This window comes from Ranitomeya variabilis, chromosome 4 (assembly GCF_051348905.1).
Source record: "Ranitomeya variabilis isolate aRanVar5 chromosome 4, aRanVar5.hap1, whole genome shotgun sequence".
Taxonomy (NCBI): Eukaryota; Metazoa; Chordata; class Amphibia; order Anura; family Dendrobatidae; genus Ranitomeya; species Ranitomeya variabilis.
Genome location: NC_135235.1, coordinates 57,391,285 through 57,410,257, shown reverse-complemented (window position 1 = coordinate 57,410,257; position 18,973 = coordinate 57,391,285). Strand labels below are relative to the sequence as shown.

Sequence of the window (18,973 nt, the reverse complement as noted above, 5' to 3'; positions counted from 1 at the left end):
CTCCCGGCTGAGGACGCCGCGGCCAACAAAGCCCCGTGTCCCCCATCAGACCCCGCACAAGTTCCCCAGAAGTCCGTCCCCGTGCACCGACCTCAGTGATCCGCTCACGCTTCCATCTCCCTGTAACCGACGCTCCCACGTTCAGCTCCCCCGCTCCGGCTGTTGCCTCCTCCGCCGCCGCCAGACCCCGGCGTCCATCAACAATCGGCCAAGCTCTCCTCATCCATTGTTAAAGGGCCGGCCGAGAGCTATGGAGTGTATACAAAGCCCTGGCTCGGACACATGCCGCTGTGGGGGAGCTCCGCCAATAGCAGATAATCTTACAAACTTGACTTACATTTCTGTCCAATCACGGCTCTGATCTCATTTAAAGCTGTGACTCGCGCAGCCGCACCTCGGAAGAATTTTGAGTCTCCTAGGTTCCCGTACGGCCATTGACTTAAAAGACGTCGTAAATGGGGAGAAGCGGGTGATGGGCGTGGCTGGATGCTGAGGGGCGTCGCTATATGCTGAGGGGCGGGGTGTAGTAGTCTCCCAAGACTGGAAATACATTGTAGTGGGCGGGGCTATATTTTTAACGCCACTTGAGGGGAATGCAGAAACCAGCGGGTGGGCGTGGTTGATGACGCACTGAGGGGCGCGGCCTCTAAGATACTTGCGCAGGACAGGTCACTTGGGGACACTAGTACACCCGGGGTGAGCCATGTGTGCCGCGCTCACAGCCAGGGCCTCCTGCTCCTCACATCACTCTCCTTCCAGCTTATTTCCGGAAAATAGAACTCCCGGTATAGATTATTGCGGTGCACAACTGATTATAGGGGTATCACAAAAATCCAGAAGACAAAAAACACAGCATATCCTAAAAGTAAGGGGTATCACAAACATTTACAACATCTGCTATTCAGATTACACTATTCGTCCCTTTAAATAGCAAGGCAAAAAAGGGAGCCCTAACTACAAGTGTCAGCAGCGCCTTAAAGGGGCAGTCCCTTGTTAAAAGGACTGTCCGCACAGAATGACTGTTCAAACCAAGCACAGGCGCTCAGTGCAGGTCACATACAATGTCCTTGTTTTTCTATATAATGGGCCTCATATAATGCTCCATACAGTATATGATCAGCCCCATACAGTATACTGAGTCCCTTATATTGCTCCTTACAGAATGGGCCCCATATAATGCTCCTTAGTCTATGATTGGCCCCATATAATGCTCCAAAAATAATTGGCCCCATAAGATGCTCCATGTATAATGGGCCCCATATAGATTCCATATATAATTAGTCCCATAAGATGCTTCATATATTATTGGCCCCATAAGATTCTCCCTGTAGAATTGGCCCCATATAATGCTCCAAATATTAAAAAAAATGAAATGCTAACCTCTCGTTGCTTGTCGCTGCTCTGGACTCCTCAGTATTGCGTCTTCTTGCTCTCTGTGTTGTGATTGCTCAGGCAGAGGGCGCACACTAGTGACGTCATCGCGCCCTCTGACCTGAACGTCACAGTCAGAGGATGGAAGACGCTGCAGCGCTGGAACAGGGAGAGGTGATGAGTATCGCAAGTGCCGGGGCCGGAGCAAGCGGGAGGGTGTGTCCACTCGCGGGGGCCGGCACCAAGCTCCCATAGCACGCCAGTGTCCCTCACAGCGAGTGGGCCCCATGCCTGCTCAGGGCCCCGGCACTTGCCCGGGTGTGCCAGGTGCTGACGCCGGCCCTGATGCAAATCGCATATTAGGGGGGGGGGTCACATGACTGTCCGCTCCTGGCGCAGCCCCCGAAAAATCGTCACAGTGCGCACGATGTGCAGATTCACGAGTCTGCAGTCACATGGAGTAGGTTAAGGCCAGACAACCCCTTTGGACACGATCTTCACTCACACGTGCTCTCCGAGGCCACCCGTTCCGTACACTTCCAGGATGAGAGCGTACACCGCACATACACCGTGCACACTGTGCCTCCACTTTCACAATAAAACCATTAGGCTATGTGCACACGTCCGGAATTGCTGCGGCGTCCAGATGTTACAGCATAGTGGAGGGATTTTATGACATCTCGTCTCCACTATGCGTGCAGGGCCGCATCCGGCGTCCCTGCGTAACCAGACATGCGGCGTGTCTTTCCAGACCGCAGCATGTCTATCTTGCGGAGACCCTCCGTCTCCGCAAGATAAATAACAGTCTATGAATACGATGCGGTGGTTCCGCCTGTGTTCAATGAACACATCTGGAATCACTGCGTGTACAACAGGGGGCGGCGCTTTGGGCGGAGCGGGGTATCCGCTGCATCCAACGCACTGGGAATCCTTAACGTGGAAACATATCCTAAAACACTGAAAAAACTCCTCATATGAACAACAAATTTCCCATAGAAATGAATGAGAAGAGTTTTTGAGGAGGATTTTGGAAGGAATTTGAGAGACCAAAGCCTTCTCAGCCATCCATAACAGAGCAGAATAACAGCAGCCGAGTGCGGGCCGCAGGCGGTTGAGGTGGGGGTCTGGAAAACGCCACATGCTGCTGCCCATAGTAGTGAGTAGGAGTTATGGTTTCAGATTGAGGCCGGGATCACACATGCGAGAAATATGTCCGAGTCTCGCATGGTAATACCCGGCATTGCCGCCGTCTCTCTGGAGCGGAGCGTGCAGCTGCATGTATTGCTCTGCGGCCGCACTCTCCGCTCCTGAGTGACGGCGGCAATGCCGGGTATTACCATGCGAGACTCGGACATATTTCTTGCATGTGTGATCCCGGCCTTAGTGCTGTAATCCACTGCAGATGAAGTCAACAGCCGTTCTGTCCCACGTGGACATACCCTAAATGTGGAAGGTGTCCGAGCTATGTATCGGAGGTTCTGGATCAGAATGTGCAGCGAGGTCTCCTCCAGTAGCCCCCCCTCCCCCCCACACATACACCCCTGTAACACCCCTTTCTTAGCTACCGGTCACATTTATTTCTAAATGGAAAGTGGGTGCCATAAATCAGTGAACAGGGGTCGTAGAAGCCCAATTCTCCTGATAAGGCCGGTTTCAAACGTCAGTGGCTCCGGTACGTGAGGTGACAGTTTCCTCACGTACCGGAGCCACTGACACACACGTAGACCCATAAAAATCAATGCATCTGTTCAGATGTCATTGATTTTTTGCGGACCGTGTCTCCATGTGCCAAACACGGAGACATGTCAGTGTTCGTGGGAACGCACGTATTACACGGACCCATTAAAGTCAATGGGTCCATGTAAAACACGGACCACACACGGACCTTCTCCGTGTGCAGTCCGTGTGGCGTGCAGGAGACAGCGCTACAGTAAGCGCTGTCCCCCCCACATGGTGCTGAAGCCGCGATTCATATGTTCCCTGCAGCAGCGTTTGCTGCAGAGAAAATATGAATAATAGTGTTTAAAATAAAGATCTATGTGTCCCCCGCCCTCCCACCCCCTGTGCGCCCCCTTGCCCCCTGTGCGCCCCCCCGCTGTTCAGAAAATACTCACCCACTCCCACGTTGGCTGTCACTCCTTCCTCTCTGCCCCGCGCCTCCTACTGTATGCGGTCACGTGGGGCCGATCATTTACAATCATGAATAGTCGGCTCCGCCCCTATGGGAGGTGGAGCCACATATTCATGACTGTAAATGATCGGCCCCACGTGACCGCATACAGGAGAAGATGGGGCAGAGAGGAAGGAGCGACAGCCAACGAGGGAGCGGGTGAGTATTTTCTGAACAGCGGGGGGGCGCACAGGGGGGGGGGCGGCGGACACATAGATCTTTATTTTAAACACTATTCATATTTTCTCTGCAGCAAACGCTGCTGCAGGGAACATATGAATCGCGGCTTCAGCACGATGCAGGGTACCACACGCGTGGGTACCACACACTCCGTGTGGTACCCACTCGCCATACGGGCGGCACACGTGTATGGCCTACGTGAGCTCACGGGCACACGGACACGGATAACTCCGGTACCGATTTATTCCGGTACCGGAATTATCTGGACGTGTGGGACAGCCCTAAGTGAGTCTTTGGAGAGGCCATAGATGCTTGAGATAGGACTCCCCTTTAAGTGGGTGGTAGATTGGAAAACAAATCCTACAAAGCGATGCATTTGTCATCAAGTTTTAAATAACTTGAGATCAGTTGCAGACCCCAAAATATACTGCAAAAAACATCAATGTGAAGCCCGCCTGGTCATACATGCTGGATTCTGTTGTTAGGAGTCTAAGCACATGTTCACATTAGTCTTTTTCGGGTGGATTTGCATAGTTTGACAAGAGGAAGACGCTTCAAGCGACACCGTTTTGTTTTTTTTCTAAAACAACTGGTGTTTTTTTTTCCTGTTGTTTCCAGAGCCCTGTCTCAGGCTGCCGTCACACTATCAGTATTTGGTCAGTATTTTACCTCAGTATTTGTAAGCCAAAACCAGGAGTGGGTGATAAATACAGAAGTGGAGCATATGTTTCTATTATACTTTTCCTCTATTCCACTCCTGGTTTTGGCTTACAAATACTGAGGTAAAATACTGACCAAATACTGATAGTGTGACGGCAGCCTCAATGTTTTTGACCGCCGGTGATGTTTTCCCATCATATTTGTAGTTTTTTTTTTTTTTTTTACTGCAATAGATGTTTTTAAACGCTGTTTAACAAAGAAAGCACTTGTGGTTTTTCTAAGCAAATCACTGTCAAAACTCTCTAAAAGATGCCCAGTACTTGTGAGCAAACTTTCTCGGATAACTGCTGAGTGTCTTCAAAGAATATGTTCGAGTCTCTGCGGTTGCATGTCTGACGACTGTTCGATAGCTGCAACACATGCAGGGATTGTCTGTTTGTTAGGCCGGCGTCACACTGGCAAGTTTTACGGACGTATGAGCGCAGAAAATACACCCGTAAAATACGCATAACACACGGCCCAATGATTCTCTATGGCACAGCTCCTATCAGCCGTATTTTACGGATCCGTATTATACGGTCTTCTACGGCCGTAGAAAATCACAGCATGCTGCGTTTGTCACCGTATTGCGCAAAAAAATAGCCAATGAAAGTCTATGGGGGCGAGAAAAATACGGATTACACACGGACCATCAGTGTGACTTGCGAGAAATACGCAGCGGTGTTAGAGAGAAAAGCCGGTAATTCAATTGCCGGCTTTTAATTTCTCCTTCACAAACCCGACATGATATGAGACATGGTTTACATACAGTAAACCATCTCATATCCCTTTTTTTTTTTTGCATATTCCACACTACTAATGTTAGTAGTGTGTATGTGCAAAATTTGGGCGCTGTAGCTTGTAAAATAAAGAGTTAAATCCCGGAAAAAATTGGCGTGGGCTCCCGCGCAATTTTCTCGCCAGAGTGGTAAAGCCAGTGACTGAGGGCAGATATTAATAGCCTAGAGAGGGTCCATGGTTATTGGCCCCCCCTGGCTACAAACATCTGCCCCCAGCCACCCCAGAAAAGGCACATCTGGAAGATGCGCCTATTCTGGCACTTGGCCTCTCTCTTCCCATTCCCGTGTAGCGGTGGGATATGAACTCGAGCGTGGGAACTTTTACCAGGCTCCAGTTCATGAGGACATCCAGCAGAGGGCGCCTCACCACAACTCAAGGTAACTACAGGTCACCCCGCTTTCCATTCATTCCCGGGGGTTTTACAGCCACGAGCACTGCTTTAGCACAGCTCCTAGCTGTAAAATGATTTAACCCCTTCAGATGGATTTACTTCGTGGGACTTGACCTGAGCGACGGAAGGTATGAGATATTGTTGAGTTTTTATTTTTCCTTTGTTACAGGACGAGGGTCATCAGGTGGATTACCAGTATAATAAAATATTACAACAACCTGTGCCTTTATTTCATTAAAATACTTGTAAATAATGTGTTTTTATTAACCATTTCGTACTATTGGATTAATAATGGATAGGTGTCATAATTGACGCCTCTCCATTATTAATCTGGCTTAATGTCACCTTACAATAGCAAGGTGACATTAACCCTTCATTACCCCATATCCCACTGCTACACGGGAGTGGGAAGAGAGTGGCCAAGTGCCAGAATAGGCGCATCTTCCAGATGTGCCTTTTCTGGGGTGGCTGGGGGCAGATGTTTGTAGCCACAGGGGGGCCAATAACCATGGACCCTCTCCTGGCTATTAATATCTGCCCTCAGTCACTGGCTTTAACACTCTGGCGGAGAAAATTGCACGGGAGCCCACGCCAATTTTTTCCGCCATTTAACCCTTTATTTTACAAGCTAGAGTGCCCACATTTTGCACATACACACTACTAACATTTGTAGTGTTGGAATATGCAAAACAAAAGGGATATGAGGTGGTTTACTGTATGTAATCCATGTCTCATATCCTGTCGGGTTTGGGAAGGAGAAAGAAAAAGCCGGCAATTGAATTACCGGCTTTTCACATATCTCGCGCTGAATTAAATATAAATACAGAATATATATATATATATGTGTCTCAATGACATATATATATACACATACTGTACATATGTTTTAACGAACATTTGAGCCCATAAATCCATTAATGTCGGTTTTGCAAGCCTGCGAGAAAATATTGCAGTACGGATGCCATACGAATTACATACGGAGGATGCCATGCGCAAAATACGCTGCCACACCCTGCCTACGGATGACATACGGATCACTATCTTGGGAACATTTCTGCGTATTACGGCCGTAAAAAAACAGACCGTATTTACATACGCTGAGTGTGACGCCGGCCTTAGGCAATCCCTGCATACGTCGAACAGCCATGGGGACTCGAACATATTATTCGAGCACGCCCAAGACAAGTATTTTTGAGTGGGTCAGGTTTGAAAAATGCCTGAAAAAAAAAAAAAACACTGAGAAAACACTTCAAAGACTCTTCATACTCATTTCTATTATAAAATGACAACACTGTTCAGTCTTTTAAGCTTTTTTTTTTTTTTTTACTGTCTTTGGCTATATGCACAAGTTGCAGATTTGACTGTGTAATTTTCTGTGCAGATTCTGCATTTCGTGGCAGGTCAGAATCTGCGCCTTTTTTTGGTATGTGCACACGTTGCAGATTTTTGTGCGGATTTCTTCCTTTTTTTACCCCTGCAGATTTTTATTATGGAATGGGTGCAGAAACGCAGCAGTTCTGCACAAACGATTGACATGCTCCTTTTTTGAATCTGCTGCGTTTTTTGTGCAGTTTTTTCCACACCGTTAGCACAGCATTTTTTTTTTTTTGCCATTGATTTACATTGTACTGTATGGCTGTGTGCACACTTTGCGGCGTGCTCTGCGGGTTCTCCCGCAGCGGAATTGATAAATCTGCAGGGCAAAACCGCTGCGGTTATCCCTGCAGATTTATCGCGGTTTGTTTTGCGGTTTCCGCTGCGGGATTACTCCTATACTATTGATGCTGCTCCACCCCGTGTAGTAACCGCACATTATCCGCTTACTTCCCGCATCGTGGGCACAGCCCCATGCGGGAAGTAAGCGGATCAATGCATTTCTATGGGTGCAGAATCGCTGCGATCCTGCACAAAGAAGTGACATGCTGCGGGTTGTAAACCGCTGCGTTTCTGCGTGGTTTTTCCCGCAGCATGTGCACTGCGGTTTGCGGTTTCCATAGGGCTTACATGTTAATGTAAACGCAATGGAAACTGCTGCGGACCCGCAGCATCAAAATCGCCGCGGATCCGCGGTAAAAACCGCAAAGTGTGAACATGGCCTTAATCACTTCCATTTCTTCAGCGTTTCTGCGCGGAAAAAAAAGCTGCAGTTCTGCAGGAGATCTGCAACGTGTGCACATACCCTAAGACCTCGTTCACACATTGAGTTTTTGTTGAGTTTTTTACCTCAGCATTTGTAAGCCGAAAACCAGGAGTGGAACAATCTGAGGAAAAGTAGAATAGAAACAAGTCACCACTTCTGGATTTATCACCCACTCCTGATTTTGGCTGACAGATACTGAGGTAAAATACTGACCAAATACTGAACGTGTGAACGTGGCTTTAGGGCTTTTGCACACGCTGCGGATTCCATTGTGGAATTTTCCGCAGCGGATTTGATAAATCCGCAGTGCAAAACCGCTGCGGTTTTTACTGCGGATTTATCGTGGTTTCTAGTGCGGTTTCCTCCGTGGGTTTTCACCTGCAGTTTTCTATTGGAGCAGGTGTAAACCCGCAGCGGAATCCGCACAAAGAATTGACATGCTGTGGAATATAAACCGCTGCGTTTCCGCGTGTTTTTTTCCGCAGCATGTGCACTGCGGATTTTGTTTCCCATAGGTTTACATTGTACTGTAAACTTATGGGAAACCGCTGCGGACCCGCAGCTGCCGAAACGCTGCGGTTCCGCAGCAAAATCCGCAACCACTTTGGCCTGTGTTTTCGGCCAAGAGATGCGGATTCTGTGCGGAAAAATCCACAGACAAATCCGCAACGTGTGCACATACCCTGAGGGTATGTGTCCACGTTCAGGATTGCATCAGGATTTGGTCAGGATTTTTCATCAGTATTTGTAAGCCAAAACCAGGAGTGGAACAATTAGAGGAAAAGTATAATAGAAACATATGCACCACTTAAGCATTTATCACCCACTCCTGGTTTTGGCTTACAAATACTGATGGAAAATCCTGACCAAATCCTGATGCAATCCTGAACGTGGACACATACCCTAAGACAAGGTGTGAACATACTCTGGGGACTTTTTGATTTAACCCCTTTACCCCCAAGGGTGGTTTGCACATTAATGACCGGGCCAATTTTTACAATTCTGACCACTGTCCCTTAATGAGGTTATAACTCTGGAACACTTCAACGGATCCCGGTGATTCTGACACTGTTTTCTTGTGACATATTGTTCTTCATGATAGTGATAACATTTCTTTGATATTACCTGCATTTATTTGTGAAAAAAAAACGGAAATGTGGCAAAAATTTAGAAAATTTTGCAATTTTCCAACTTTGAATTTTTATGCAATAAAATCACAGAGATATGTCACACAAAATACTTAATAAGTAACATTTCCCACATGTCTACTTTACATCAGCACAATTTTGGAACCAAAATTTTTTTTTGTTAGGGAGTTATAAGGGTTAAAAGTTGACCAGCAATTTCTCATTTTTACAACACCATTTTTTTTTAGGGACCACATCTCATTTGAAGTCATTTTGAGGGGTCTATTTGATGGAAAATACCCAAGTGTGACACCATTCTAAAAACTGCACCCCTCAAGGTGCTCAAAACCACATTCAAGAAGTTTATTAACCCTTCAGGTGTTTCACAGGAATTTTTGGAATGTTTAAATATAAATGAACATTTAACTTTTTTCACAAAAAATTTACTTCAGCTCCAATTTGTTTTATTTTACCAAGGGTAACAGGAGAAAATGGACCCCAAAAGTTGTTGTACAGTTTGTCCTGAGTACGCCGATACCCCATATGTGGGGGTAAACCACTGTTTGGGCGCATGGTAGAGCTCGGAAGCGAAGGAGCGCCATTTGACTTTTCAATGCAAAATTGACTGGAATTGAGATGGGACGCTATGTTGCATTTGGAGAGCCCCTGATGTGCCTAAACATTGAAACCCCCCACAAGTGACACTATTTTGGAAAGTAGACCCCCTAAGGAACTCATCTAGATGTGTTGTGAGAGCTTTCAACCCCCAAGTGTTTCACTACTGTTCATAACGCAGAGCCGTGAAAATAATTTTTTTTCCACAAAAATTATTTTTTAGCCCCCAGTTTTGTATTTTTCCAAGGGTAACAGTTGAAATTAGACCCCAAAAGTTGTTGTCCAATTTGTCCTGAGTACGCTGATACCCCATATGTGGCGGGGAACCACCGTTTGAGCGAATGGCAGAGCTCGGAAGGGAAGGAGCGCCATTTGTAATGCAGACTTAGATGGAATGGTCTGCAGGCGTCACATTGCGTTTGCAGAGCCCCTAATGTACCTAAACAGTAGAAACCCCCCACAAGTGACCCCATATTGGAAACTAGACCCCCCAAGGAACTTATCTAGATGTGTTGTGAGAACTTTGAACCCCCAAGTATTTCACTACAGTTTATAACAAAGAGCCGTGAAAATAAAAATTATTTTTTTTTCCACAAAAATTATTTTTTAGCCCCCAGTTTTGTATTTTTCCACGGGTAACAGTTGAAATTAGACCCCAAAAGTTGTCCAATTTGTCCTGAGTACGCTGATACCCCATATGTTGGGGTAAACCCCTGTTTGGGCGCACGGGAGAGCTCGGAAGGGAAGGAGCACTGTTTTACTTTTTCAACGCAGAATTGGCTGGAATTGAGATCGGACGCCATGTCGCGTTTGGAGAGCCCCTGATGTGCCTAAACAGTGGAAACCCCCCAATTATAACTGAAACCCTAACCCAAACACACCCCTAACCCTAATCCCAACGGTAACCCTAATCACACCCCTAACCCTGACACACCCCTAACTCTAATCCCAACTCTAATCCCAACCGTAAATGTAATCCAAACCCTAACTTTAGCCCCAACCCTAACCCTAACTTTAGCCCCAACCCTAACTGTAGCCTTAAGGCCCCGTCTCACTAAGCGATTTACCAACGATCACGACCAGCGATACGACCTGGCCGTGATCGTTGGTAAGTCGCTGTGTGGTCGCTGGGGAGCTGTCACACAGACAGCTCTCTCCAGCGACCAACGATCAGGGGAACGACTTCGGCATCGTTGAAACTGTCTTCAACGATGCCGAAGTCCCCCTGCAGCACCCGGGTAACCAGGGTAAACATCGGGTTACTAAGCGCAGGGCCGCGCTTAGTAACCCGATGTTTACCCTGGTTACCAAAAAAAACAAACAGTACATACTCGCCTTTCGGTGTCCAGGTCCCTTGCCGTCTGCTTCCTGCTCTCTCACTGACTGCCGGCCGTACAGTGAGAAGTGAGAGCACAGCAGTGACGTCACCGCTGCGCTCTGCTCTCAGTGTACGGCGAGACTCAGTCAGAGCAGGAAGCAGACGGCAAGGGACCTGGACACCGAAAGGCGAGTATGTACTGTTTGTTTTTTTTGGTAACCAGGGTAAACATCGGGTTACTAAGCGCGGCCCTGCGCTTAGTAACCCGATGTTTACCCTGGTTACCAGTGAAGACATCGCTGGATCGGTGTCACACACACCGATTCAGCGATGTCAGCGGGGCCTCAACGACCAAAAAAAGGTCCAGGCCATTCCGACACGACCAGCGATCTCGCAGCAGGGGCCTGATCGCTGGTACGTGTCACACATAGCGAGATCGCTATGGAGGTCGCTGTTGCGTCACAAAACTTGTGACTCAGCAGCGATCTCGCTAGCGATCTCGCTATGTGAGACGGGGCCTTTATCCCTAGCCCTAACCCTAACCCTCACCCTAGCCCTAACGGGAAAATGGAAAGAAATACATTTTTTTATTTTTTTTATTTTTCGCTAACTAAGGGGGTGATGAAGGGGGGTTTGATTTACTTTTATTGCGTTTTTTTTAGCGGATTTTTATGATTGGCAGCCGTCACACACTGAAAGACGCTTTTTATTGCAAAAAATATTTTTTGCGTTACCACATTTTGAGAGCTATAATTTTTTCAGATTTTGGTCCACAGAGTCATTTGAGGTCTTGTTTTTTGCGGGACGAGTTGACGTTTTTATTTGTAACATTTTCGGGTTTTTGATCGCTTTTTATTCCGATTTTTGTGAGGCGGAATGACCAAAAACCAGCTATTCATGAATTTGTTTTGGGGGAGGCGTTTATACCGTTCCGCGTTTGTTAAAATGGATAAAACAGTTTTATTCTTCGGGTCAGTACGATTACAGCGATACCTCATTTATATCATTTTTTTATGTTTTGGCGCTTTTATACGATAAAAACTATTTTATAGAAAAAATAATTATTTTTGCATCGCTTTATTCTGAGGACTATAACTTTTTTCTTTTTTCTTTGATGACGCTGTATGGCAGCTGGTTTTTTGCGGGACAATTTGACATTTTCAGCGGTACCATGGTTATTTATATCCGTCTTTTTGATCGTGTGTTATTCCACTTTTTATTTGGCGGTATGATAATAAACCGTTGTTTTTTGCCTCTTTTTTTTTTTTTTTTTACGGTGTTCACTGAAGGGGTTAACTAGTGGTACAGTTTTATAGGTCGGGTCGCTACGGACGCGGCGATACTAAATATGTGTACTTTTATTGTTTTTTTTTTACTTAGATAATGAAATGTATTTATAGGAAGAATATATTTTTTTTTTTGCATTTTTTTTTTTTTTACACATGTGAATTTTATTTTTTTTACACTATAACATTTCCCCGGGGGGGCATGATGTTATAGTGTAAGATCGCCGATCTGACACTTTGCTGTGCACTGTGTCAGATCGGCGATCTGACGTGCACAGCTCCTGGAGGCTTCCCGGCGCCTGCTCTGAGCAGGCGCAGTGAAACCACCTCCCTGCAGGACCCTGATGCCGCGGCCATCTTGGATCCGGGTCTGCTGCAGGGAGGAGGAGGTAAGAGACCCTCGGAGCAACGCGATCACATCGCGTTGCTCCGGGGGTCTCGGGGAAGCCCGCAGGGAGCTCCCTCCCTGCGCGATGCTTCCCTATACCGCCGGAACACTGCGATCATGTTTGATCACAGTGTGCTGGGGGTTAATGTGCCGCGGGCGGTCCGTGACCACTCCTGGATGTCAGCTGCGATAGTCAGCTGACACCCGGCCGCGATCGGCCGCGCTCCCCCCGTGAACCCGGCCGATCGTGCTGGACGTACTATCCCGTCGGTGGTCATACGGGCCCACCCCACCTCGACGGGATAGTACGTCCGATGTCAGAAAGGGGTTAAAGAATTTTCAAACATTCTTTGGAGATTTGTTTCTTTTGATTGGCCAATTCCTAGTTTGGAGCGGATTCCATCAGAAGACACAATAAAAGAGGTGACGTGAGACAGGCGACCTGAGATAGAGGCGGCGTGCACGCTTCTCAAATTCTGAAGCAGAAGAAAAAAAATGCTCAAAAAGACTGAATATATGAACAGCATAGTGGTTTCACAATAGCAATTAACTAGATGTTTCCAGCCAGCTAACGCTCGGCACGCTCATTGCTATCTAATTAACGCTGCTGGTGATTAAACTAAAGTAAATAATGACAACATTCAATAGCGCTTACGCAGATGGTAAATTAACTGAATTTAATAACAATAGTGTGGTGATGTGTTGGGGGCGGGATTATGTGTGGTAATGTGGTGGGGGGTGGGATTGTGTGTGGTGATGTGTTGGGGGCGGGATTATGTGTGATGATGTGGTGGGGGCGGGATTATATGTGATGATGTGGTGGGGGCGGGATTATGTGTGGTAATGTGGTGGGGGGCAGGATTATGTATGGTGGGGGGCGGGATTATCTGTGGTAATGTGGGGGGCGAGATTATGTGTGGTGATGTGTTGGGGGGGCAGGATTGTGTGGTGATGTGTTGAAGGGGTGGGATTATGTGAGGTAATGTGGTGGGGGGCCAGATTATCTGTGGTAATGTGGGGGGCGGGATTATGTGTGGTAATGTGGTGGGGGGCGGGATTATGTGTGGTAATGTGGTGGGGGGCGGGATTTGTGGGGGGCGGGATTATGTGTGGTGATGTGGTGGGGGTGGGATTATGTGTGGTGATGGGATGGGGGGGCGGGATTATGTGTGGTAATGTGGTGGGGGGCGGGATTATGTGTGGCAATGTGGTGGGGGGGCCAGATTATCTGTGGTAATGTGGGGGGCGGGATTATGTGTGGTAATGTGGGGGGCGGGATTATGTGTGGTAATGTGGTGGGGGGCGGGATTTGTGGGGGGCGGGATTATGTGTGGTGATGTGGTGGGGGTGGGATTATGTGTGGTGATGGGATGGGGGGCGGGATTATGTGTGGTGATGTGGTGGGGCGGGATTATCTGTAGTAATGTGGTGGGGGGCAGGATTATGTGTGGTGATGTGGTGGTGGGGGCGGAGCTACTGTGCAGGGGGCGGGATTAGCGAGTAATCACGATGCCTCTTATATATAGATGAGAAGAGGATTTCAGTCATCTTCTTGAGCAGACCGGCTTAAAAAAAACTCCTGAAAATGCGCTCTATACATATACCTCAAGGGTAGGAGTGCACAGTTTTGAGGAGTTGTTTTGGCAGCAGATATACTTCAAAAAATCATTCTAAAATACTTAAAAGATTCTTCCAATTCATTTCCATCACAAAACCACTGCTGGTAATATGTTCAGTCTTTTAAGCGTTTTTTTTTTTCTCCTTTCTTTTTTTTTTTTAAAAATGCCTGGTGGGATAAAAAAGGTACCTCTTGGAAGAGTTGGTGTGCTACGCCCTTCCCATCCCATGATGTCCATGTGCAGTAACAGGACATGTGAAATGCTGATACCTTTTTCACAAACCCCTTTAAATGCAGTGATTATCACTAAACATCACGATAAATGACACAAAATTGTAGATTTAAATCCTCCTTAAATACATTTTCAATTTAAGGATTGGAAATGTCACTCCATTGTGTCAGTGCTCTGTTGACATATATGGGATTTCCCTTATAGGAAAGATTTGTATCCCCAGATCATCCAGAAGTAACAATAGGTCATTAAAAAGTCATTGTCTGATGAGAAATCAGCGAGTGAAATATTAGAAAAAAAAAATTATTAATGAGTAGTAGTCATCTTAAAACAAATTTTCCCAACTAAGGACTCATTCAGAACGTTGTGTGATATCAGTTTTTTTTTTACGGATACAACACGTACCCATTATAATCTATCGTGCTATTCACGGACTGTGTGTGTACCTTGCGGCGACGCTGCGCCGACGCAAGGTATATCACAGGGCCCTATGTTTGGGGCGCGATGATGCCGGATGTGTGCAATGAACACATCCGGCATCATCGCGTCACAGAAGGGGGCGGGGCTTAGGGCAGAGCGGGTTTGCCGCTCCGTCCAAACCGCCGGCCATCCTGAAAGTGGACACATACCCTTACAGACCTAGCCTCCCTTCATGACACAGATGCTGCTGCTGCATTTTATAACACCACAATAACAGCAACACTCGATTCGGCCGCCCCGCTTATGCATAGCAAAACACGTACACTCAACAGGCAGCCCTGGCTGACCAGCCTGATCAAAGAACTGAGACGGGCTCCCAGGATCGCTGAGCGGAGATGGAAGCGATCCCGCTCTGCAGACCACTTCACTGCATACAAGCAGTCCCTCGCCAGCTTCAAGTCCACGCTCACTGCCGCAAAACAAACTTACTTCCCATCTCTCATATCCTCCCTGTCTCACAACCCTAAACAGCTTTTCAACACTTTCAATTCTCTACTCTGTCCCCCCGCACCCCCTCCCTCCCCTCTCATTTCTGCTGAAGACATTGCCTCCTTCTTTAAACAGAACATTGATACGATCAGAGAAAGCTTTGGCCCACAGTGCCCAATGCCCCTCTTAGGCTACTTTCACACTAGTCCGTCGGTACGGGCCATCGCAAACCGTCGGCCCGATGTACCGACGGAAAGTGTGCTAATTAATCACAACGTGGCCAGCAGATGCAGTCTTACTACGCATCCGCTGCCCAGTGTGATGAGCGGGGAGGAGGGGGCGGAGGGGCGAAAATGGTGGACTCGACGCACAAAAAAAGTTACATGGAACGTTTTTTTGTGCCGACGGTCCGCCAAAACACGACGCATCCGTCGCACGATGGATGTGACGTGTGGCCATATGTCGCAATGTGTCGCTAATGTAAGTCTATGGGGAAAAAATGCATCCTGCAGACAACTTTGCAGGATGCGTTTTTTTCTCCTAAACGACGCATTGCGACGTATGCAAAACGACGCTAGTGTGAAAGTAGCCTTAGCTGCTCAACCCTGTTCCTCCAAAACCAGCTTCTCCACCATGGCAGAAGATCAGCTCTCCACCCTCCTGTCAAGATCACACCTCACCACTTGCATACTTGACCCGCTCCTGTCCCACCTCATCCCTAACCTCGCCACGGTCTTCATCCCAACTCTAACACATCTCTTCAACCTATCACTCACAACATGTGTCTTCCCCTCATCCTTCAAACATGCCAAGTTCACACCCATCCACAAAAAGCCCTCCCTCGACCAATCTTCTGTGTCTAGCTATTGCCCGATATCTCTTCTCCCTTATGCCTCAAAATTACTGGAACAACATATCCATCTTGAACTGTCCTCCCACCTCTCCTCCTGCTCCCTCTTTGACCGGTTACAATCTGGCTTCCGACCCCATCACTCAACTGAAATTGCCCTAACTAAAGTCACCAATGACCTACTAACTGCCAAGAGCAAGCGACACTACTCTGTCCTCCTCCTCATGGAGCTGTCTTCTGCCTTTGACATTGTGGACCACTCCCTTCTGCTGCAGATCCTCTCATCTCTTGGCATCACAGACTTGGCCCTATCCTGGATCTCATCATATCTGACAGACCGAACATTCAGTGTCTCCCTCCCCCACACCACCTCCTCACTCCGCCCCTTGTCTGTCGGTGTTCCTCAAGGCTCTGTTCTAGGACCCCCTACTCTTCTCTATCTACACCTTCGGCCTGGGACAGCATAGAATCCCACGGTATGCAGTATCATCTCTACGCCGATGACACGCAGATCTACCTATCCGGACCTGACCTCACTTCCTTACCAAAATCCCACAATGTCTGTCTGCTATCTTGACCTGCTTTTCTGCTCGCTTTCTAAAACTGAACATGGACAAAACAGAATTCATCATCTTTCCCCCATCTCACGCTACCCCTCCACCAGACCTATCTATCAATGTCAATGGCTGCTTACTTTCCCCAGTCCCACACGCCCGCTGCCACGGGTGATCCTCGACTCTGCCCTCTCTTTCAAGCCACGTATCCAAGCCCTTGCCTCCTCCTGCCGTCTCAAACTCAAAAATATCTCCCGGATCCGCTCATTCCTTGACTACGACACCACAAAAACACTAGTGCATCCCCTCATCTCCCACCTTGACTACTGCAACCTCCTACTCTCTGGCCTCCCCTCTAGCACTCGGGCACCTCTTTAATCCATCCTACACTCTGCTGCCCAACTAATCTACCTGTCTCCCTGCTATTCCCCAGCCTCTCCCCTATGCCAAGCCCTTCACTGGCTTCCTATCGCCCAGAGACTCCAGTTCAAAACCCTTACGATGACATACAAAGCCATCTACAACCTGTCTCCTCCATACATCTGTGACATGGTCTCCCAGTATTTACCTACACGCAACCTCCGATCCGCTCAAGATCACCTCCTCTACTCCCCTCTCATCTCTTCTTCCTACAACCGCATCTAAGACTTCTCCCGTGCTTCCCCCATACTCTGGTACTCTCTACCACAACACATCAGACGCCTACCATAGAAACCTTCAAAAAGAACCTGAAGACTCACCTCTTCCGACAAGCCTACAGCCTGCAGTGATCCTCAACCTACTGAACCGCCACACAACCAGCTCTACCCTCTCCTAGTGTATCCTCACCCATCCCCTGCAGACTGAGAGCCCTCGCGGGCAGGGTCCTCCCTTCTAATGTATCTGTGTGCCTTGTTTTGTGCTCATGTTTAATTGTATTTGTCTATATTTGCCCCCTTTTCAAACGTAAAGCGCCATGGAATAAATGGCGTTATAAAATTGTATAATAATAATATACTATTTTGCTGTCTATTTAGAAATGGGTTTTACCCCAACTACCTAAACCCTATACCTTATCGTACACTAAATACTTTGGTTTTGCATCTCCCTAACTGTAACATCTGCAGTCCGTATGGTAGGAGAATACACTTGCCTTGATATCTTATACTATGTACAGTGGCATGCAAAAGTTTGTGCACCCTGGTCAAAATTACCGTTAGGGTATGTGTCCACGTTCAGGAAACGCTGAGTTTTTGACGCAGCGTTGAGCAGCATGCATAAAAAACGCAGCGTCCAGATGTTACAGCATAGTGGAGGGGATTTCATGAAATCCTGTCTCCACTATGCAGTAAAAGACGCATGCGGCACACCCGAGAAAACTCACATGCGGCGCGTCTTTTAAGAACGCAGCATGTCCTTACATTGCAGAAAAAACTCAAGGACAACGCAGGTAACCTGCCAGTGACCTCAGGTGCAGATTTGGTCAGGATTTTACCTGCATAAAATCCTGACCAAATCCTGAAGCAATCCTGAACGTGGACACATACCCTTAGGGTACCGTTACACTTAACAATTTACCAATGATCACGACCAGCGATACGACCTGGCCGTGATCGTTGGTAAGTCGTTGTGTGGTCGCTGGAAAGCTGTCACACAGACAGCTCTCCAGCGACCAACGATGCCGAAGTCCCCGGGTAACCAGGGTAAACATCGGGTTACTAAGTGCAGGGCCGCGCTTAGTAACCCGATGTTTACCCTGGTTACCATTGTAAATGTAAAAAAAAAACACCACTACATACTTACATTCCGGTGTCTGTCACGTCCCTCGCCGTCAGCTTCCCGCACTGACTGTGAGTGCCGGCTGTAAAGCACAGCGGTGACGTCACCGCTGTGCTCTGCTTTTACTTTACGGCCGGGAAGTGCAGGAAGCTGACGGCGAGGGACGTGACAGACACCGGAATGTAAGTATGTAGTGTTTTTGTTTTTTTTTACATTTACAATGGTAACCAGGGTAAACATCGGGTTACTAAGCGCGGCCCTGCACTTAGTAACCCGATGTTTACCCTGGTTACCCGGGGACTTCGGCATCGTTGGTCGCTGGAGAGCTGTCTGTGTGACAGCTTTCCAGCGACCACACAACGACTTACCAACGATCACGGCCAGGTCGTATCGCTGGTCGTGATCATTGGTAAATTGTTAAGTGTAACGGTACCCTAAGGGTATGTGTCCACGTTCAGGATTGCTTCAGGATTTGGTCAGGATTTTATGCAGGTAAAATCCTGACCAAATCTGCACCTGAGGTCACTGGCAGGTCACCTTACCAGTGAAGACATCGCTGCATCGAC

The 18,973-nt window shown here is 47.6% G+C and overlaps 1 protein-coding gene across 4 annotated transcripts in view; it reads right to left on the bottom strand.

Moving 5' to 3' along the window:
• The window catches only part of CCNJ (cyclin J), a 56,671-nt gene that overhangs the window by 15,909 nt on the left and 21,789 nt on the right, over window positions 1-18,973 (bottom strand). Inside the window, exon 1 of one of the 4 annotated variants that reach the window (XM_077258556.1) lies at window positions 338-474. The exons of 2 other annotated variants lie outside the window; for them this stretch is intronic. The gene's annotated coding sequence lies outside the window, so the exon portion shown is untranslated. Of the gene's footprint in view, window positions 1-91; window positions 293-337; window positions 475-18,973 lie in introns of those variants that run through there. One more of the 4 variants, XM_077258555.1, reaches the window with a different exon arrangement.